This window comes from Desmodus rotundus, chromosome 11 (genome assembly GCF_022682495.2).
Source record: "Desmodus rotundus isolate HL8 chromosome 11, HLdesRot8A.1, whole genome shotgun sequence".
Taxonomy (NCBI): domain Eukaryota; kingdom Metazoa; phylum Chordata; class Mammalia; order Chiroptera; family Phyllostomidae; genus Desmodus; species Desmodus rotundus.
Genome location: NC_071397.1, coordinates 48,090,874 through 48,115,058, shown reverse-complemented (window position 1 = coordinate 48,115,058; position 24,185 = coordinate 48,090,874).

Here is a 24,185-nt window from a genome sequence, read left to right as displayed (position 1 = left end):
GTTCTATCATCACTTGTCATATTATCCTCCCTCCCTCTCTTTTTTCCCTCCTTCCTTCCTTCCTTCCTTCCTCCCCCCCTTCCTTCTTTCCTTTGTGTTTCTTTCTTCTTAATTTGAAAAAAAATGTATATTTAGATAATTTTTGCTACTAATGTATTTAATTAATTTATTATTTTAAGGTCGATTTGTATTTTAACACAGAGAAATGACTTAAACACAAAACCCCATGATTTTTTAGTGTAATTCAAAGATGTTCTGGAGTCAGATGTCCTGGTATTTGAGACCAGCTTTTCACTTACTAGCTATAACTTCTTGAAAATTGACTTGCATCTCTGAGAAAAAAAAAATGATTGCAATAACACATGTCCTATTTACATTATCAGATGTGAAATAGTTTGTGAGATCAATTTTAAAACTCAAAATTTCATTACAAGTATTACTTTAAATTTCTATTTGTGTTAATCCTAGATTAACTGGATTTCAGATATTGATAAATGATGAGGAACATATTTTAGAGACACCACCTTTCTGTTTTTTTTCTCTAAATGTCACAATATAAGTGACTAAACCATCTATCATTTTTCAAAGTTAGCGCTGGAAACAGAAACTGATTTTGGTGCCATTGTTGAAGAGCCCAGAAAATCTGAGAGCCTAGATCAATTGGTACTGGTACTGCATCAAGGTATGTGCTCTGAATTTATGGGACAATAACATAGATGTGTAGAATTTACATGGTATCTTGAATATTCAATTTCAGTTTTCTACTTCAGCCAAAAAAATATTTATTTTATTGTATTTAGAAGGAAGATGAATAAATTGTGTATACTAATAAAATAAAATAACAACACTAATTATTGACTGTACTAAAATATGATGCTCCTAAAATTAAAGGAAAACCAAATACATATCCAGATAGGAAAGTTGTGGTAAGGTTTTCAGAGTTCATTTGAGTCTACAATTGTTCAAATCTCTAATTTTACCTTGAGTCACAAGTATGTTCCATTATGTGAGGGCAAGAATAAGAATGACCTGTCCTGACACTATCATAGCACTAAAGGTTCATAAGTTGAACTCCCAAAGCCTCTTGTGACTTCATTAGCACTTTTTCTTCTCTTCTGTCAAAAACTCAAAGAGGTAATTCATGCCAGTGTGTCATTCCAGGTTATACTCATGGCACAGAATTATGCTTTCTTTGTGTTTGCAATAGTGCTTTAGAGTAACATTAGCCTTTGTTTTCCTTTTCTGCTGCATTGGTGGTGACCTGGTATTTTTTATTGTTTGAATGTCAGGTGGAAATAAGGCAGGTAAGGACAGAGGAAATGAGATTAGAAAAATAAAAACAGCACCACTTCTTCATAGAAGGTCAATTGTCCAGCTGCAAGTGAAATCCACCAGCTGTAAGAGAACAAAGAGCTACCATATATACCCTTAGCAAAGAGCTTTTCTTTCCCCTGAGATTCACCAGGCAAGCTCTTAAGGTCCATTTAAGGTCCAAACTTATCATCATTCTGATAAAAGCTTTAATAGGTTTAGCCCAAAGGGATATCAATGGTTGTATATGAACACATAGACTTAGGGTGTGTTTACATCTTTAATTAAATAGGTTTTGAAAATTTCCTTTTGTTAAGTTCCCACAGGTCTCAGAATAAGACATACTAGAGATGTCAATTTTCTTTCCTACATGCTGATCAATCACTTCAACCATTTAACAATTGATACTGACAACAACTGACACAGCAATTCATATCACTGCAAAAGAATGACCCAAAAGAAAAATGTATTATGCCACAGTCCAAATATTCACTTTGCTTATATGAGTGTATGTGTAAATAGATAGACACACACACACAGTACATATTTTCTATCCATCTTTCTATCTATATATTTATTATATGTTAGTATGGCAAATTATTAAGAATGTTACACAAAGCAAAGAAATTAAATAAATACAATTTTAAAATACAAATATTTACAAATCATGTATTATAGAACTATACACTTGAAACCTATATGATCTTATTGACAAGTCACCCCAATAAATTTAATTATAATAAAATAAAAATATTTAAAGTTTTTATATTATAGTTATTATATTGTCAAATAAATATTTTATATGCAAATGAAATCATGGACCATGTATTTAAATAGACTTTGTAGACATTAACATCCAGGCAAATTGCAGAAGAGAGAAAAAATGTGCCTCAAAGTGGGAATCAACATGACGCATTTAAAAACTTGAAAGAATCAATGTATGTCCATATAGAGGTCAAGGTGGAGGGAGTGGTGAGATATGAGATTGGAAATATTCTTGGAAACCAAATTATTCAGGATATGGTAAACATGAAGAACTTATAATTTTATCTGGAAAGCAATGTTATGTAGGATATTAAACTGAGGAAGGTGATATTTTTAGTAAATAGACAAACCTGGCTGCAATGTAAAAAATGGACAGGAGGGAGATATAACTGAAAACAAAAAAAGATGTAAAGAAACTTGATCAGAGGCTCAGCATTCACTTCAAGGACTTTTAATTAACTTCTAGGCTCACAGAAGGAACAGGTAACACCAATGGTAGTTAAAAAGTGGGTGTAAGCCAAGTGAAAACAACGTGGATTGTATATCTGAGAGCTGTAATCAAACTGAAAAGGAAAGGATGTGCTGAGAGAAGGTGACAATATCAGAGCTCTTGAAACCAGTTGTTGGCTTTTGACAAGATGTAAATCTATAGTCAGCTTTCTGTTTGAAGCCTGGGACCTGAAACTGGAACTAAAATGGTCCCTGATTCATATGACGCCTTGCATACAGGTAGAAGAATCTCTCTGGAATAAACTATTCCTGGCGGGTCCCCTTGCTTTCTATAAATTAATCAAATATAATCTTAGATCAAACACATATGATTCTTATTGATATCAGTAAGAATCAGCAGAGCCCTGGCTGGTGTGGCTCAGTAGATTGAGTGCTAGCTTGAGAACCAAAAAGTCACTGGTTCTATTCCCAGTCAGGGCACATGCTGCCAGGGTTGTGGGCCAGGTCCCCAGTGGGGGTCACATGAAAGCCAACCACACACTGATGTTTCTCTCTCCTTCTTAGAAAAAAAAAAAATCAGCAGAAAATAAAAACATAGACTCACAAGGATATAAGCTATTGGGATACAAATATAAATTATAAAATATTGGAATACAAACACAAAATATAAAATATTTATGGATAAATGTCTAAGAAATAAAGAATAGAATCACAAAATGAGCTGACAGATTTATTTTAAGTGATCAACTACATACTAAGTAAAATGTAATTTGAAAACTGGAAAGTCATTAAAATCTCAGGCTACACACAGCTATAGGGAGAAAAAAGCAAATAAGATAAATCTGAAGCATCTAATCAGAGTACAGCAGAGACAAGGAAATAGGAACTCAGAGAGATGAAAGGGGATAGAATGGGAAGAGGTAGGGTATGTCTTGCCGGAGTCTCAAGAGGAGAAAATACAGAGAACAAAGCAGATATTATATTTATATTTCAAGGATAATATGTGAAAAAATTCCAGTTACAATAAAAATATGAATTCTCAAATACAGAAATAATAGCAGATAAGATGCAGAATTTTATGAGATAGAAGACAGGGAGAGGGAGATAGGAGAGAGAGAGAGAGAGGGAGATAGGAAAAACAAAGAGAGATATATCAATATACAAATGGAGGTGTTTCAGTTAAAGCGGACAGAAAGATTGCTTATCAAGAAGCATAATTAGTTCAGCAACAGATGTCTCAATACCATCAATGGAAGCCAGAGGACAGCAAAAAAATACCTTCTAAGTACAAAGAGGTGAAAAATAATAAAGATTATCAAATTAGACTTATAACTTCCAGAAATAGGGCAAAATAAGTTTATTGACTTTTGGATATACAAACACAGAAGATTTCATCATCAAGTCCAAACCATGTCAATCTTATGAGACATGTGTTATAAAGAAATAATATCCCAAAAAGGTTAGCTTTGTGCAGAAAAGAATAATGAGCCAAATAATAGGTAAACATGTAGGTAAATGCATTTGTTTCTTCAAAATATATATTGAATATCTACTATGTACCAGGCACAGTTTTAAGCACATAAGAATAAAAAAAAGAAAACCAAAACACACAATTTGGGGGCTTGCATTCCAGTGAAGAGAGACAGAGGATAAATAATAAACATCATAAATGTATAACTTATACAGTTTGTATTAAGTAAAACAAACATTATCCATGTAAAATAACAATAATGTCAAATTTATAAATATAAAATGAATTTAAAATACTGCACCAAAATATCATCAATGTCAGGAAGGGGTTCAAAAAGAGTAAAATTTTCTAAAGTCCTTACATCTTCCAGAGGGTAGGATTAATGTATAATGAATTTTAGAATTTGTTAAGTATACATAATAAGCTATCAGGTTTAACTGGAAGAGATTATATTGTGTAAAATGGCCAGATTGTCAAAGGGAAAATAGAATAAGAAACTACAAGCAAACAGCCCCGACTGCTGTGGCTCAGTGGGCTGGGTGTTGTCCCACAAAGACAAAGTTCACTGGTTCGATTCCTGGTCAGGACACATGCCCAGGTTGCAGGTCAGGTCCCCATTGGGGGTGTGTGAGAGGCAACTGGTCAATGTTTCTCTCATACACTTATGCTCCTCTCCCTGTCTTTCTCCCTCCCTTCCCCTTGCTCTAAAAATAAATAAATAAATAGTGGCTTTAAAAATAAAAAGAAAGTACAAGCAAACAAAAAAGCAAAGGAGCTATAGCTGAGATCCAGGTGAAAAATGTAAGTATTTTGATCTCAGCTAGTGATAGCCAGGAAGGAGAAAATGGAATAAACTCTAGAAATATTAGGAAGAATGATGGAACAGAGTGTTGGATTGTAATGTCAACGGGAAGGCAGAGGGAACAGTCAAAGGAAATCTAGGTTTCTGTGCTGGTGTTTGAAGTGGATGGTGGTGCCATTTGTTAAAATGAAATAAACAATTGGAAGAGAAAGTTGGTGATTTTCATTTTGTTTTGCATATTCTGCTTTCACTATCAATGACATATTCACATAAATTGCATGCATTAAGTGTACAGACAGCATGTATGACATTCATGAAACAGAGGTTTGATTTGTGGATTTGGCATCTAAATTCATACATTTCTTACCTTAATCTTACCAACTGCCTTAACTTTGTTTTCTGTCCTGTTCTTATCTACCTGTTCACTTCCATATTTTCCTAACTTTTCCTGTTTGTTCTATTTTTCTTAAGATTTGATTTATTTAATTTTTAGAGAGAAGGGAAGGGAGAGAGAGAGGGACAGAAACCTGGATGTGAGAGAGAAACACTGATGGGTTGTTTCTCGCACGTGGCTCGATGAGGCGTGGAAACTGCAACCCAGGCACAGCGCTGTCCAAGAGTCAAACCAGGGCACTTTCACTTTGCAGGGACGATGCCTGACCAACGAAGCCATACCTGTCAGAGCTTTTCCTACGTATTATTGCCTTCTCTTTTCAACTTCTTCCTTAATATCACCTCAACAAACCAGCAGTTGCAGGGGTAAAATAGGGTGAAATGTTCATCATTGGGTTTGGAAAAAATATAAAGTGCAAATGTCTTTAAGATCCAGTAATTGTACTTCTAAGAAACCATCCTAAAATATTCACACATGTAAGCAAAGACATAGGCATAAAAATGTTCATGTTAGATTGTTTTTATAATTGGTTAAATGCTTTGGGCATATTTCTGCAGGGGAACACTACAGATCTATTTTAAATAATTGAGAAGCAGCTTCAGCCTTTCAGATTTTAGTAGTCACATAGCTGCTACCAGTCATGCTAAGTTAGCAAAAAATAAAAACAAAATCTTAAATCTATTTATTGAAAATGTGTCTTTTATCTCTTTATGCTTAGAGATAGTGTTTTCTTTTCTTATCAATTTGAAATACTGGAATGTTTTTCTATCTTGTAATCCTATTTTTATTTTCATTTGGCCTTTAGGGTTTAAACAGAGTGCTAAAAACTACATATTCATAAACACACTTTGACCAAAATACTAATAGAAATTATACAAACTGATTATAGTTTTATAAATGTTTTGGCTCTATTGTTTTAATATATTTAATTTAGCATCTCTAATAAAGTCACCATCCTGGCTTTCTCCAACTTTACCATTAAAATAGAAAAGGAGCATTTTTGCTATAGTTTCTGTCTTTTAGCTTTGCAGTTTACTATAAGTAGATAACAAAAGGTATAATTTTGTAAAATCAGGAAACACATTGTGACCCACGTGGGTTTTTAAATCTTCTTGTTATTCTTACATTCTATACATTTTATTCTCTATAAATACAAACAAGGTCTATACTTTGTCTCCCTATATTTCATTAGAATATTATAGAATAAGCAATTGTGTGATTAAGAGGAAAAGCATCCAATGTTACCCGTTCTTTACCACCTGAAATGTACCCTCCCTTTTTCTTCTCCTACTTCACTATTTCCCCATAGAGGTGTGCTAGCGAATAGAGTTTACTGACTGACATCCACAGATCTTCCTGAATGACAGACAAAACAAAAGCTGAAGCTCAGGGCCTGGGTCTTACCTGGGTGGCTCAAGCACATGGCGTAAGTTAGTGGAGCACTAGAAGATTTACTAGTATCCAAATTGCCTGGCCTTTCCTGTTCTCTGTACAAAAGATACAGTTAGCTGGAAATATAAACCTCCGTTCCATTATCAAAGAGAATGTTTATAATAATAGAAAGACTCCATAGAAAGGAAGCACATGCCTTAAACCTACAGGGCAAAGATTATCTGAGAGAGCTGGGAGTTGCCATATTGAAAAAGAAAAAGATATGGGAATATAAATGTGGTTTCATCATTTTGTGCTGATCTCATAAGAGTCAATCAGAAAACATAGGGATGTGGACATGGCTTAGGAGAATAAGAAACTTGAAATGAGAAACTTACCTAGCAAAAAAATTTAAAAATTAAACTTTAAATCACTTGGGATTTAGCTGAGTTTGGAGCAACAAATAGTTTGAAAAGTGCTCAATCAAGACACTACAGCTGTTGTGCAGTTAAGTCTTAACCACAGATGAATTTGCACAGAGAATACTGTATAAATTACATTTCTTCACCATTATGTCCCCAATTCACTGTTCTCTTCCTTAACTTCTACTTCTAGGTAATAAAATTTAATGTCCTTCTAATAAGAATTCTATTGTAATTTTTGGAAGCTATCTAAATATCACTTTATACCAGGATGTAAATGAACAATGATTTAGTGTCTAGTAAGAAAGGAAAAAAAAAATCAAAATAGAGAGGATGAAAGTTAAGAAATAAATAGTGATTTCAGTTCCAACATAAATACTTTTAAAACTGTTCCTTTTGCCTAGAGGAAGGCTTTCCCTCCATTCTGCTGTCAGTAAATCTTTTAAGCCCTCCTTGACATGCTTATTGTAATTCAGTATCGCTCATCTCTTTCTTGTTCCTTTAATAGTTCTCACCATAACTAACTTTTACAAGTCTGTCTCCCCACTTGACTGAAAGGTCCATCAGGGCACTGACTGTGTCTTATGTTATTTTTCTTATTTTTTTCTCCCAGCATCCAGAACATCTCTATAACATAATACTAAGTGTTGGTTGAATGACTATTGTTATTTTGTTGCTTTGCTTATTTTTTCATAATGTTTTTTATTAAGATTTGAGTTCCCGGTCAAAGGGCAGTTCCATTTTTAGGTTTCTGAGGAAAGTCCATACTGTTTTCCACAGTGGCCTCACCAGTCTGCATTCCCACCAACAGTGCACTAGGGTTCCCTTTTCTCCGCATCCTCTCCAACATTTGTTTGTGGATTTGTTTATGTTGGCCACTCTGACTGGTGTGAGATGGTACCTCATTGTGGTTTTAATTTGCATCTCTCTGATGACTAGTGATGTTGAACATTTTTTCATATGTCTCTGGGCCCTCTGTATGTCTTCCTTGGAGAAGTGTCTGTTCATAGCAGCACAATTTACAATAACCAAGTACTGGAAGCAACCTAAGTGCCCATCAACAAACGAGTGGATCCAAAAACTATGGTACATTTACACAATGGAATTCTACGCAGCAGAGAGAAAGAAGGAGCTTATACCCTTTGCAACAGCATGGATGGAACTGGAGAGCATTATGCTAAGTGAAATAAGCCAGGCAGTGAGGGACAAATACCATATGATCTCACCCTTAACTGGAACATAATCAATAGAAGAAAAAAGCAAACAAAATATAACCAGAGACATTGAAGTTAAGAACAATCTAGCAATAGCCAGGGGGGAGTGGGGTGGGGACAGTGGGAAGAGGGGATTACAGGAACAACTATAAAGGACACATGGACAAAACCAAGAGGGAGGGTGGAGGTGGGGGAGGGAGGTGGGTTCAGCTGGGGTGGGGTGGAGGGAGGGGGAGAAAAGGCATACAACTGTAATTGAATAACAATAAAAATTTAAAAAAAAAAAGATTTGAGTTCCCTAATTTAAAAAAAATGCTTGATTTGGCCTCATAAACTCTGATTTTCTCCCTAATTTGATACTTTTCTCATCTTCATTGGCTTATTGGAAATATGGCTACTTTAATTTTGCATAGTGCAGTAGAAAATGTTCTCATCAAATTAGTAAAGAGAGTGCAGGATTTGAAGACAATAGGACTACATGAGTGATTACTAAACGAGATTCCCAAACATGTATTCAGCAGTAAGATGACAATGGGTGTTTAATGTCATAAATATTAGGATGCCTTGAATTCCTTTTCCCTCATTAACTTAGTTAATATTCATTAAGGGTTATTTTTGGAAGAAGAGGTGATGGATAAAAACCTGGAAGAATTAATATATATTTGAGAATGGGAAGAAGGTATAGAAAAATGTGTGGTCTACTTGGCAGAAAATCCCAATAATATAAATGATGGGAACTGGTTGTGTTCTGCCTTTAAAACTCTTTTCCCTCTACCTTTGCTTCTCATGTCCAAATTGAAAGCTCCTTATCAGCATCATGGCTCACCCTTGGGATCATTCATGGTAAATGCTGGAGGCAGGACATACTAGCTCTGAGTCTCTTCTTGAACTTTGATTCCTCCATTCCCCATCCAAAATTTCCATCCCTGAATTTTCAGTGGTTCTCAACGACAGCTGAAAATGAATTTGAGGGAATACGAGAAGCTGTACAATTGAGTCTTGAAGAAAGCAGTCATCATAACAGCAAGAGTAGTAGACAGAAGGTCTGCTATTCCAGAGAGTGACTTCCATTTAGAGGAATACTAAGACAAAGGATTTGGGTCTTTATAAAAGCAACCATACCAGTAACCATCTTCTGTTGCATTATTACTTCCCTCTTCCCTTCCACCTAGTGTTTCCATATACCTATTAGTTGCAGTTAAATCTGATAACTCTACTACCACTACAGCATTAGTATTTATGTAAAGAAATCACATGGCTATCTCCCACTGCATGAGTGGAAAGTAGACTATGGTAATACCAAGACCAGTGATGATGACCAAATTCCTACAAAAGCTATCCATTTGGTAAATACTCATATAAGTTTATTTGCTTTATCCATTAATAATTGATTTCCAACATGATCCTGCCACATTTGTTTCTATCTACTTTTAACTGGCTGTCTCTTAGGTCTAAAGATGATCAGGGTTGGTGATTGTCACCTTCTGCCTCACTTGATTGAAGTGGTTCTTAAGCATAATTTGTGCTTCAACTGCTTGATTGCTGTATTTACAAATATACTGCTTTTGTGCTTATATTTAGCTTGAGTCTTGAGGCTGTTATGACTATAGCTTCAGTTTGTGAGAAGTACCTTCATTACTTATGGAAAATTTACAGTACACCTGATTTTATATGGGGAATTTTCTCTAATTGTGCCATTTTTTCTTCCTAAAAACAAGAGGATGTCTTTGATTTCTTGTGTGTTGATAGACTAGTTTTTTGGTATATTTTCTTTTGTGGTTGTTTTCTTCAACTCTGTGAATGCCTCAGAATTATACAGTATGATTCAGAAGATTGCAATTACGTAGACATGTAATTCTTTTGAAATTCTTTTTCCAAGGGTGTCATCTTTGTTTTCTGAAAACTAATAATAATAATCTTTTAACAGGAGGGTTGTAAATCTTTGAAAATATTTAGAGCATTTGATCCCATAATTGAAAGGTCTCTCTCTCTTCTCTCCAAACCTGGTCTTAGGCTTATTTTTCTAGTCATTAAAAATGTTATTGTTTAGGATAAACTGTAAGTGGTTCTTTATTTGAACTAGTATATCTAACATCCATGTTTAATATTTTCAAATCACCAGGCATTGTCTCTAAATATTAGCATACTAATATTATTGACATTTTATATTATATAAGTAGTACATCTCTCTGTGTAGCACATATAGAAATACCAAAAAGAATAAGGTAAACACAGTTTACAACACTTGAAGACAGTTATTAATTTTTTACATTTTGTCCCAACTGTTTTTCTATATGTATATGTGCATATTTGCAAAGTCTCATGTACAAAACAAAATTAACTCTATGTAGACAACTTTCTGTTCTGCATTTCTCAAGGATGTGGGATTTTCAAACTCTTTGCACATTGTCTGATAACATGATTTTTAATAGTCTGCAATGAATTAATATTATGAAGATAGCATAGTTTATTTAATAAATATCCTACTGCTAGATATTTAGATTGTTTTTCCAACTTTTCCTATAAGAGAATATTATATATTATTTGTGTACATATTTTCTTACATCTTTTATTTCTTCATTACAAATATAGTCCTGATTAAAAGTATTTAAACTCTTTTGATACATATTATTAAATTATTTACCAAAAAAAATAGAGGCCAATATTGTGTCTTACAATTTTTTAAGTTGTATTTCTGAGTAGTTATTGAAGGCACGCTAGTGCTGGGGAGAAAGAAATGTCTCTATGTCCTTGTAGGTTCCTCTGGCTGGTATAAGAATTAAATTGACATGAAACCAATTAACAGGAGAAAATAACCAAATCTAATTATCTATGTACATATGGGGGTTCCATAAGAATATGGGGCCTGAGGATTTGTGGGCAATTGAAGATTATATACCAACTCAAGGTAAGGAGAAGGGGGTAGAGGTTTGAAACCTCAAAGGGGAAAGAGGACATTCACATAGTGATGGAAGAACAGATGTTTGATTAAAAAAAAAGTCTGTTAGGCTACGTGGAGACAATGGAACACAGAGTGTGCTCTGATCTCCATGCCCTGCTAAGTCTCCTTCATCACACCTAGCCCATAATTTTTAATGGGTATCGCTGATGATATACTTCTATTTCCTGGAATATGCCCACTATTTAAAACCTTTTAGGAAGTAGGGGGACAAGTCAAAGCTTCTTCTTGAGCCTTTTATTTCTTAAAAATAATCAATGTAAAATAATCAATATTCCAAAAACGACATATTTTGGGGTGGCAAACTCTGCTCCCCTTCACTAGTTATTAGCTAGTTGTATTTAATTCTTTTGGAGTTGCCATTTTGTGACTTTATTTTTCTGCAGCATTTTTCTTATTTGATAGATTATAAGAACACTTGCATATTAACAATTCAGTGCTCAACACACTCAGAAACATTTAAATTGAGAACCTGGTTGATGTGCTAGGTGCTAGGAAAACAAAATAGGTAAGGTATCTACTTTCACCAAGCTTATATTTTAGTGGTCAAAGGCATAAAATATGTAAATAAACAAATAAGCAAATTAAATTCAGATATTGATAAGAGTATGTAGTAGCACCAGTGATACTTGACTTTAGGTGCCCAGGAGTATGGTAAGGTTTGCTGCTCTCTCAAATCATTTTTATTCAGGACCTGTATATTTTTAAACATATTTTTCTGTTATATTTTATTTATTCTTATTTTCCTTAAAAATCTGTGAGGATAGATTTCATTACTATAAAAATATTTTCATGATTTCCTATGTAATCTCGCCTTGATCATGCACATATTAGTGACTGCAGTCACCCAAGTTCTGAGGAAGTTCAAGCTGCTTTCTGATGGTAGTTCATTACAGTTTATATTGGTTAAAAGTATATAAACAACTTGGAGTTCTAAGCCAATTTCAGGAGCAAAGGGTTGGAACACAGAATATTAAACTAGAGCTCAATATGCATCAAGTAGTTGCTGAAAGAAAATCAGAATGGGAAGATAGTCGGACTTAGTGAATAAGTCTGAGGGGAATCCTTAGCTGTACACACTAATGGCAGTTGCAATTTTGAAGAGAGCTTGTCTGAGAATTTCCTCTTTCTATTTTGTGATCAATAGTTTTTCCAGTAGCAGTACACCTTACAGAGTATGGATAAAATAGGGGGCCTACGAGGATGGTATTAGGAAGTAATACAGAAGGGGCAAATCAGCTGTGGGCTCTGAGGGACAGAAAAAAATAAAAGTTGAGCAAAGGAAGTAAATGGTACTTATGTGACTTTCCTTTCCTCTAACCCAACAAGGATATCCCCATTCATAGGACCTAGAGAGGTATACCTGTACAGAAAATCAGTCTATGAAAGAGTACTCAAATCAGAAAATAGGTGTTTGAAGGAATCTAGCCAGATGTGATGGTGCTTGAGAATTCTCAGGTGGACAGACAGTGAATTGTATTGTCAACACCAACACCATGCAAGACCTTAAGATGTGTAATCAATTAGAAGGCAGAAGTATAATCAATCTTGGTATCTAATTGAATTTTTTATGATGGTTAGTGTGATGTTAATGATTTTGTCACCAATGAATAAAGTTTAAGCTCATCTGAAGTTCAACTCCTCCCCAGGCTATGTACCATGGAGAGAGAAAAGCAAGAAAAGGGTGAACTACAATGATAGCTATGAATATGATAGGGGCCTCAGAAGTGCTTGGTAGAGAATTGGGGCAAAGAGTATGGGCAAAAGAATGTATTCTTCCATTCCTAGGCAAGAAGTAATTGTAAACTACTAAACACTTAACAAGAGCACTAATTCAAAAATGAACCTTATTAATCACATGATTCATTGTTCTTCTGGGCTCGGAAGGAGGAATTCAAGTCACTCAGCCTGAAAGCCCTTCTCAGCATATTTGCCACCTTCATAGCATTCCTCCCCACATATCACTCAGGAAGGAGGAATGACATGACATGTTACTCTCTTCAGAGCTCCAAAATCTGTAATTATGGACTTTAAAAAAAGTATCTTTGTTTGGGGAGATAATACTCACAGACAAAATTCTCAAATCTAATTTTGGTTAAAAGTTTTTCATTGATATATGACATCCCTTACTAACATTTTCAAAACAAGTTGTTTTGCCATTTCAAAGAATAGTCTTGCTGAACTGTATGGGTATGTTTATAGATATTAAACTTTGTATTTTATGATTGAGTTTAACTAGAAGAGCTTATTCCAGTGTGTGGTAAAGATGTTAAGCATTAAATATATAGTATTGAATTAATCTGCTTGTTATTTTATGATGACGATGATGATGATGACGACGACAATGATAATTCACAAGGCTACCATTTACTGAAGTAATAGTGACTGGTACAATATAAAGTACAACATGAACAAATTACTTCATGTAATTCTTCTCACGATCCAATTTGGAAGGGATCATAAAAAAGAGTCAGAAATGTAAAGCATTACAAAATCAGCAATAGAACTGTGATATCAATCAGGGTGTTTAGCAAGGCCCACGTTCACACCATGGGAAGTACTGAATTGCTTACAGTACTTCCATCATAATTTTGTTTTGCAACCACAAAGTGTTATGCATGTTTGGGTGCTACTCATTGTTTCTGTGGCTCTCTCTGACCCACAGTTCACACCATGTTTCCTGAAACACCCAAGATACAAGGACATTTATTGCAGACCCAAGTTCAGATTCAGTTTTCTGTAGGCTGTGGGTACACAGTTTTCAACCTAACTCCTCCAAAGAACCAAAATCTTGGCATTTTCTATTGGGAAATCATGGGGTACTAAAACATAGGTATATGATGTTTTATAATTTATTTTTAGTGTTTGGTAATTTTTCAAGTATTAGAATTTTTTTAAGATAAAATGTCATTTTAAAAATTCTGTGTCAACAAATTTTCTGAATCTACAAAGCTGAAAGTTGAGGGCAATGATTTCCCATAACATTACTTTGGTTCCAAAGTGTTTAATATCAATGATGGCATTACAATTTTTAAAATTAAAGCATGATTTAAAAATTTCACAAAGATCTGGGTCTATGTTTCAGTACTTATTGCTGAGCCTCATATTAAAAAAGTGCCCTCGGTTAAGTTCTCTGTAGGCAGCATATGTGTGGGTCATGCTTTCTTATCCATTCAGCTATTCTATGTCTTTTGATTGGAGCATTTAATCCATTTATGTTTAAGGTTATTATCGATAGGTAGTTATTCATTGCCATTTTTTCCTGCCTGTGTTCCTCTCTCTTTCTCTTTTCCTTCCTTTTCTTAAAGCAGTCCCTTTAGCATCTCTTACAGAGCTGGTTTGGTGGAAGTGTATTCTCTTAGACTTCTTTTGTCTGGGAAACTCTTTATTTGGCCTTCTATCTTGATTGAGAGCCTTGCTGGGTAAAGTAGTCTTGGTTGCAGGCCTCTGGTTCTCATTACTTGGAATATTTTTTGCCATTCTCTTCTGGCTTGGAGAGTTTCCATTGAGAAGTCAGTTGCTAACCTTATTGGGGCTCCCTTGTACGTTACTTCCTTTTTCTCCCTTGCTGCCTTTAAGATCCTCTCTTTGTCTTGGAATTTTGCCATTTTAATTATGATGTGTCTTGCAGTGGGCCTCTTTGGGTTCCTCTTGCTTGGGACTCTCTGTGTTTCCTGGATTTGGGTGACTTTTTCTCTCATCAGATTAGGGAAATTTTCATCATTACTTTTTCAAACAGGTTTTCTATCCCTTGTTCTCCTTCTTCTCCTTCTGGTATTCCTATTATACAGATATTGTTACGTTTCATGTTGTCCTGCATTTCCCTTATTACCTCTTCATTCTTTCTGAGCCTCTTTTCCTTTTCTTGTTCTTTCTGGGTGTTTTTTTCTACTTTGTCCTCCAGTTCGCTGATCCAATCCATAGATATAGAACAAACATTTCAGAAATTTATATGGAACCATAAATGACCCCGAATAGTTGCAGCAATTTTGAGAAAGAAGGACAAAGCAGGAGGGATCACAATACCTGATATCAAACTGTATTACAAGGCCATTATAATCAAAACAGCCTGGTACTGGTGTAAAAACAGGCACTTAGACCAATGGAACAGAACAGAGAGCCCAGAAATAAACTCAAGTCTTTACGGTCAATTAATATTTGACAAATGAGGCAGGAGCATAAAATGGAGCAAAAACAGCCTCTTCAACAGATGGTGTTGGGAAATCTAGACAGCTACGTGCAAAAAAATGAAACTCGATCACCAACTTACACCATACACGAAAATAAACTCAAGATGGATAAAAGACTTAAATATAAGTTGTAACACCATAAAAGTCCTTGAGGAAAACATTGGCAGGAAAATCTCAGACATTCCACACAGCAACATCCTCACAGACATGTCCCCTAAAGCAAGGGACATAAAGGAAAGAATAAACAAATGGGACCTCATCAAAATAAAAAGCTTCTGCATGGCTAAAGAAAACAGCACCAAATTACAAAGAGAACCAACAGTATGGGAAAACATATTTGCTAATGATACCTCAGACAAGGGCCTGATCTCCAAAATATATAAAGAACTCACACGACTGCACTCCAGGAAAACAAATAACCCAATTAATAAATGGGCAAAGGACTTGAACAGACACTTCTCCAAGGAGGGCCCAGAGACATATGAAAAGATGCTCAGCATCACTAGCCATCAGAGAGATGCAAAGTAAAACCACAATGAGGCACCATCTCACACCAGTCAGAGTGGCCAACATAAACAAATCCACAAACAAATGTTGGAGAGGATGCGGAGAAAAGAGAACCCTAGTGCACTGTTGGTGGGGATGCAGACTGGTGAGGCCACTGTGGAAAACAGTATGGAATTTCCTCAGAAAACTAAAAATAGAACTGCCCTTTGACCCAGCAATTCCACTTTTGGGATTATACCCTAAGAACCCTGAAACACCAATCCAAAAGAACCTGTGTGCCCCAATGTTCATAGCAGCACAATTTACAATAGCCAAGTACTAGAAGCAACCTAAGTGCCCATCAGCAAACGAGTGGATCCAAAAACTATTTACACAATGGAATTTTACGTAGCAGGGAGAAAGAAGGAGCTTATACCCTTTGCAACAGCATGGATGGAACTGGAGAGCATTATGCTAAGTGAAATAAGCCAGGCAGTGAGGGACAAATGCCATATGATCTCACCCTTAACTGGAACATAATCAATAGATGAAAAAAGCAAACAAAATACAACCAGAGACATTGAGATTGGGAACAGTCTAGCAGTAGCCGTGGGGAGTGGGGTGGGGATAGTGGGAAGAGGGGATTGCAGGAACTATTATAAAGGACACATGGACATAATCGGGGGGGGGGGAGGGTGGAGGTGGGGGAGGGAGGTGGGTTCAGCTGGGGTGGGGTGGAGGGAGGATGAGAAAAGGTATACAACTGTAATTGAATAACAATAAAAATTAAAAAAAAAAGTGCCCTCTCATTTTTCAAAAAAATAGCCTGAAATTTACAGCAGGGTAAAATAGGGTATACCTTTAGAGTTAGGAGGTATATGTCCATTGAGTATAGTTTCTATTTCTAAAACTAACAAAGGAGGAAAAAGTCCTCCAATGCATAAGAAGAGATTAAAATAACTAGTTGAGTAATTCAAACTGTAATTAATTCAGAGGCTTATATCCTTAGAAGCATAAGAAACTATATTAAACTTCTATATATATTACCCTGAACTATAATTACAGCAGTGCATTTTTGCTTACTTTGGGGATCAGCACAGCATGAAAGAAAGAAGGAGTGGGGTGGGGAGTATGGTATTCACCACATTATTCAGAACGACTGCCCATACAGTAACCAAACTGATGATCAGAAAGCTGCTCAGATAATAACTTTTCCTGTTTATAATTATGTGGTTTTATATTCTCATTAAAGGCAATTGAAAGACTTAGAAATCAAGAGTATTTGGACAAGCACAAATCCTCTTAATAAAATTTTTTAAAAATATTTGAAAAAATCAGAAAAACCTTATAACCAGGATTTTAACCCTTGACTTTACCTTTTTGTTTCATTATGAAAACAACCTTGAAACTAAACATATCAAAATCATCTAAGATTCCTACTATCAAAGGTATTTACATAAAATAATAACAATATAAAATACAAAAGCTCTATTCTAGGCCAAAACAACATGCAATTTTAATCTTCCTGGCTTTAGAAATAAATCTTAATAAAGGTCAGGCATAAAGTTTTCAATATACTTCCCACTGCACTAATTTAGAAAAAATGAATAGTAGATAGTGCCACATTTTGGGGAGGTAGTAAGAAATTGTATTTAGATGTCAACTGATGTAATATGTACATAAAAATTTAGCTCAAGTTCTTCCTAAGAAATTTAATTATCTTTATTGACCTGATTAACCTTTCCAGTATGGATTAGAGGTATTTTTATTTAATACAAGTAAGTGACATACAGAGAAGTTAAGCATTATGTATTTGTATATCTATGTGTATATGAATATTCATGCATATATACTGAACTTTATATAATAACTATATTGTATGCATATAAAGAGGTTTGTCCAGAAAGTATCCGGCCATGTAATATGAAAAATAGAGGCATTTATTGAAAAAGATACAAGATATAAAAAACATTGTACATAGGACAGTGATGCCTCAGTCCCTTTCAAAGTAGGCAGCTTGGGACCTCACATAGTTCTCCCAATTGTCATCAGCTGCCCCCACTGTATTTTCCTGACTATCATTGAAGTTCTGAAATCTCTTCCCTTTCAAAGGTGATTTTAGTTTTAGGAAAAGGCAGAAGTCACAGGGCACCAAATCTGGGCTGTAGGGGGCTAAGTCACCTGGGTGATTTGATGTTTGTCCAAAAAACTCTGCATGAGTCATGATGCATGAGCAGATGTGTTGTCATGATAAAGCTGCCAATCACGAGTCACCCAAAGCTACAGCCTCCTGAATCATCTGAATAGTTTCTGTTGAAAAATGTTCAAGTTTAACACAAAATTTGATGCAGATTCGTTGCTCTACTTGCTCAGTAATCTTGAATGTAATGGCCACACAGCACACACTCTCATTCAGTGGGTCTACTGACCAACTGACCAGTACAGTGAGCTCATCATTGCTCACACATGCGCATCCCAGTCCACTCACCTTGCCTGTCGAGTTACATGATGTTGCCAAATTGTTCTCATTATATTAACAATGGCTGGAATTTTTTTGGACATACCTCATATATCTACATATTTATATATTAATATATATATATGATTACATGTATATATTTAGATAAATGCTGTGTGTGTGTATATAGTCTGAACCTACAGGAATTGAAATGTAACTAATCAAATTATTAAAACTGGGGAAGCTTTACCTGGACTGGAACAGTATAACACTTATATTCTCTCATCCATCTCAATTAAGTTCTTAATCAGAACTGTATGTATCATAAGTTATATCAATATAAATATGAAACTTCTAGTGGTATAAAGAACAAAAATCCACAAGGTATAGCTGCTAGGCATGTGCTTGGACTATAATACTGAATATTTGGATAAGTGACTACAAAGTCAATTATATATATATATATCCATATACTATAAGCAAACAAGTGGAAAGCAAATTCAGAAAAAAACCTTTTTTTATTCATAATAGCCTCAAAAAATCATACAATATTTAAAAATATTTAAGCAAAGTTGTCTAATATCCTTATACAGAAAATGATACTCTATTAAAATAAATGAATAAAGATTAGATAAATTGAATATCAACATTCATAGAGTAGAATACTCAATATTCAGTATTCTTAAGTTGTCAACTATCTCCAATCATAATCCTAGCACATTTTTAGTTTTTTTATTGTTGTTCAAGTACAATTGTCTCCATTTCCCCCCACAACTCCCCACACCCCAGACATCCCCACCTCCCACCCTTGATCCTTCCCCTTTTTGGTGTTGTCCATGTGCCCTTTGCACATGTTGCTGCAAACCCCTCCCCCTTTTGCCCCTGTTATCCCTCCCCTCTTCCCTCTGGTTACTGTCAGTTTGTTCTTAATTTCACTGTCTCTGGTTATAGTTTGCTTGTTTGTTTGTTTTCTTGATTAGGTTCCACTTACAGGTGAGATCACATGGTATTTGTCTTTCATGGCCTGGCTTATTTCACTTAGCATAATGCTCTCCAGATCTATCCATGCTGTTGCAAAGGGCAGGAGCTCCTTCTTTCTTTCTCCTGTGTAGTATTCCATCGTGTAAATGTACCACAGTTTTTTGACCCATTCATTTACTGATGGGCACTTAGGTTACTTCCAGCACTTGGCTGTTGTAAATTGTGCTGCTATGAACACTGGGATACATAGATTCTTTTGAATTGGTGTTTCAGGATTGTTAGGGTATAATCCCAGCAGTGGAATTGTCAGTTTTCTGAGGAAATTCCCTACTGTTTTCCACAGTGGTTGCACCAGTGTGCATTCCCACCAATGGTGCACTAACCTGGTGCTGACATAAGAACAGACACAAAGACCAATGGAACAGAACAGAGAGCCCAGAAATACACCCAAGTCTTTATGGTCGATTAATATTCAACATAGGGGCAGAAGCATAAAATAGAATAAAAATAACCTCTTCAATAAATGGTGTTGGGAAATGTGGACAGCTACACACACACAAAAAATGAAACTTGATCACCAGCTTACACCATACACAAAACTAAATTCCAGGTGGATAAAAGACAAAAATAAATCATGACAAAATAAAAGTACTAGAGGAAAACATAGACAGGAAAATCTCAGATACTACATGCAGCAGTATTTTCACCAACATGTCTCCTAGAGCAAGGGACATAAAGGAAAGAATAAACAAATTTGGTCTCATCAAAGTAAAAAGCTTCTGCATAGCTAAAGAAAACAGCATTAAAATTAAACAAGAACAAACTGTGTAGTAAAACATATTTGTCAATGATACCTCTGACAAGGGTTTGATCTCCAAAATATATACAGAACTCAAATAACTCCACTCCAGGAAGACAAACAACCCAATTAAAAAATGGGCATAGCCCTGGCTGGTATGGCTCAGTAGATGGAACACCAGCCTATAAACCAAAGTGTGGCCAGTTCGATTCCCAGTCAGGGCACATGTGTGGGTTGTGGGCCAAGTCCCTAGGAGAGGATGTTGGAGAGGCAACCACACATTGATGTTTCTCTCCCTCTCTTTCTCCTTCCCTTCCCCTCTCTCTAAAAATAAATTAAATATATTTTTAAAAATAGGAAAAGGACTTGAACAGTCACTTCTCCAAGGAAGACATACAAAGGGCCCAGAGACATATAAAAAGATGCTCAGCATCACTAGCCATCAGAAAGATGCAAATTAAAACCACAATGAGATACCACTTCACACTGGTGAGAATGACCATTATAAACAAATCAACAAACAACAAGTGCTGGAGAGGCTGTGGAGAAAAGGGAACCCTAGTATATTTTTAAATAGCAATTTACAAGCCATTTGTAAAATATAAATAGAATTGCAAAGATCCTCTAATAGCCAATAAATTGGAAGATAAATAGTATCTGGCTTATTGTAAAGACATTGAGAAACTGAAATCTAATGAACAAAATAAATTGATGAACAAAATGAAACCAAAGTCATGGATACATGGAACAGACTGACAGATCTCAGAGGGGAAAGGGGTGGTGCAGATGGATATCAATTAAAAAACAAAAGAATTGACATTCACCTCACATAATACAGAAAAATTAACTGAAGATGTATCATGCCCTAATACAAACACTAAAACTGTTAATGATTTTAGATGAAAACATGGTAGAAATATCTGTGACATGGTAGTAGACAAGTATTTTTTAGTTCTCAGAAAGCAAACATTTTTTTTTAATAAGTGAAAATAAATTTCATGAAAAAAAAACCCTTTTTTTCCATCAGAATCTACAGCTAGGAAGTATAAATGGGTAAGTCACACACTGTGAGAAAAATCTGCAAACATATGTGTAACAAAGTGTTTATACCCAAAATATATAAATACTTACTAAAACTAAAGGAAAGAAATATTTCACAAGGAAAACTTGAATGGCCCATAAGCACATGAAAAATTACAGGACATCTCAATCAGAAGCAAAATACAAATTAAGAATACTCGAATGGCTAATTCTATAAAAAATTGATGATACCAAATGTTCATAAATAAATGAACAACTACAACCCTCTAAAACATCATAGCTCGGAGTATAAAATCTTAAACCCACTTTGGAGAGCTGCTTATTATCGCCTCAATTGTTATCAGTTATTTCTAATATTAAACACCTACTCTATGATTCAGCAGTACCACTAAAGCAAAAAAAAAAAAAAATCTCCCCCAAAAGAAATATGCCCAAAGTACTTACTTAGGAGAAATTAAAATATATGTCTCCAAATGGCTTATGTAGGACTATTCAATGCAGCTTTATTCAGTAGTCAAATTCTGGAAACAACCTGTATGTCTGTTGGCAAGACAGTGGGAGTGGCACTGCCTCAGACAGGTAAAAAATACAGTTACATCTGCATGGTTACATCCTTAGTGTACTACTAGGTTATAAGTGTACATATTTCAAATTGTAATGCCTCTTGCTTATTGTCAACCAGTTTTCATACCTACCAACAGAATTAGAGGGTATCTTTTCATGGGTAGTTATTGCATTTATTATGAGTGAAATTTGTGTACTTAGTAGAAAAAAATATATACTGAAGACTCTAAGATTCATCAAAGGGGTTGGGAGGAGCACTTGTTGTATACCCTTTCTTAATTGCTTATTATGTAGACTTTGGTAAGAGAGCTAAAACAAAATTCAAACAACTTGGCCCTAATGAAATAATTGTCAGAGTTTCAGTGCTTAGGACTGTCCCTTTTACAAGGTGTGAAGGTCCATTCTTAGAAAAATTGTGCCTCAGTCTTCTTAACAAAATATTCTAACTGTTCCATGCTTGCACATTTCATAATTCTTCCTGATTCAGTGTGTTGCAATTAAATTTTTACCAACTGCCTCTGATATCAGTAATTTATGCATTAAAAAAGATTGAAGTCAATTGCAACTGGTTTGAAATCATTTGTACTTATAATATATGTTTCTTTGTTCTCACATAACCAGCTATTTACTCATTAGGCATGTGTGAATGGTAACTTCTTCAGTTGACTTGTTCATTTTAATTATGGATAAATAATTTAGCTTACAGACTTTCAGACAGACACAGACAGTCCTCCTTTTCTGTATATTCAATTTTTGTATAAGCCAAAGCTGTAAACTTTACACTGGTACTCCTAAAATTTATTTTGTATTTAAAAGATAGTCTTTTTAGTTCATCAACTAATGAAAGAACATCTCAGACTATTGATAATCTTTCCCTTAAGGTGAATGTATTTACAGCTTCAAAATATCACTTCCCTGGAGAGTATTTCACATATTTCCTCACCATGATTTCCCATTTTGAAGTGCAGTAGGAGACACCCAGCTGCCTCCAGGCAAGTCCTTTCAGGTATACTGCTTCTGCCACCTCCAAAGCCCACATCCAAATTTGAGTGAAGCATTCTTTTAAAACAATTTCACTTTTTTTTTCTGTCAATAACATTTCATCTCATAGTCTTTATGACATCTTCTATGCCTTTCTTTCATTTCCCTGTTTCTGCCATCACTCTGCCACGGCGTAACCTATAATCAAATGTAGCATTTCATTTCCATAAACTTTACCTACTTTCTCCACACTACATAAACTGCCTCCCCACCTGCTGTCTCCCGGCCCAAGTCTCATCTTGCACAGCTTTGCTTCACCCACACATTCTCCACGAAGCCCTTTTTGACCATGGTAGTTCTCACTGATCCCTTTCTCCTGTCAACTCTGGTTGACCTCCCTACAATATGTAGGTCCTTTGTGACCTGCCACAATGACAACACATCATCTGGCATCAATAGCCACTGAATCATGTGGGTGCAATTTCTCACAGTCCATGTTTACTTCATTTATTTTCAGAGATGCTTTGACTGCCTGCTTCTTTAGGATAAGCCAAGGAGACTATAAGCACCTAGCTCATTTCTCTCTCTCTCTCTCTCTCTCTCTCTCTCTCTCTCTCTCTCTCTCTCTCTCTCTCACTCTCTCTCTCTCTCTTTTTATTGTTGTTCAAGTACAATAATCTCCATTTCCCCACCACCACTCCCCCCAACCCCAGCCATCCCCAATATGTTTATAACATTAGCCTCTCCAGTAATTCTAAACTTTAAAAAGAGGTGTTTGATATTACATTTACCTAACATTTTTGCTACAAGAAGTGTTAAGAATACTACTTTCACTAGAGTAACTAACCTGCTTGCATTTAGTTTCTAAATGACTATTCTAAGAAACACTTTTTTCCCTTCTTTTTTATTGAATTTATTAGAGTGACACTGGTAAACAAAATGGTGCAAGTTTTGGGTGCACAATTCCACACCACATCATCTGTACACTGTATTGTGTGTTCACCACCGCAAGTCAAGTCTCCTTCCATCACCATGTACCCACTTTTGTGTCTCCCTTTCCCCTTCACCTACTCTCTCCCCAGTAATCACCATGCTGTGTTGTAAGAAAACACTTTTGAGAGACTGAGTATGCAATTGGATAATGTCAGGCATCATATATGACAGGAGAACTCTGACCCACAACCTCTGCAGGAACCAGCCCAAGGAGCCAAACCACAACCCCTGCAGCAAGTGGCCCAGAATTGTTCACTGCCTGCCAGCTTCCCTATGTTTCGCTCCTGGTTCTGACTCAGGACAAACTAGAGAAAGCCAAATATTCTCCACCAGTCCAATAGCCTGTCCTATTTCACATTAGCTGACCTCTAGTTTCCACATGCCAGTGTCCTCCAACCGGAGCACACTCAAAGCCTTTCTGTCTCTCCTCATTCCAAAGCTTTTGCATTCCTTTGTCTGCCTTGTAGACTCTGCTGAACACAAATCATAGTGACCAACCACTTTGCCATAGCAAGCTTTGAATAAATGGCCTC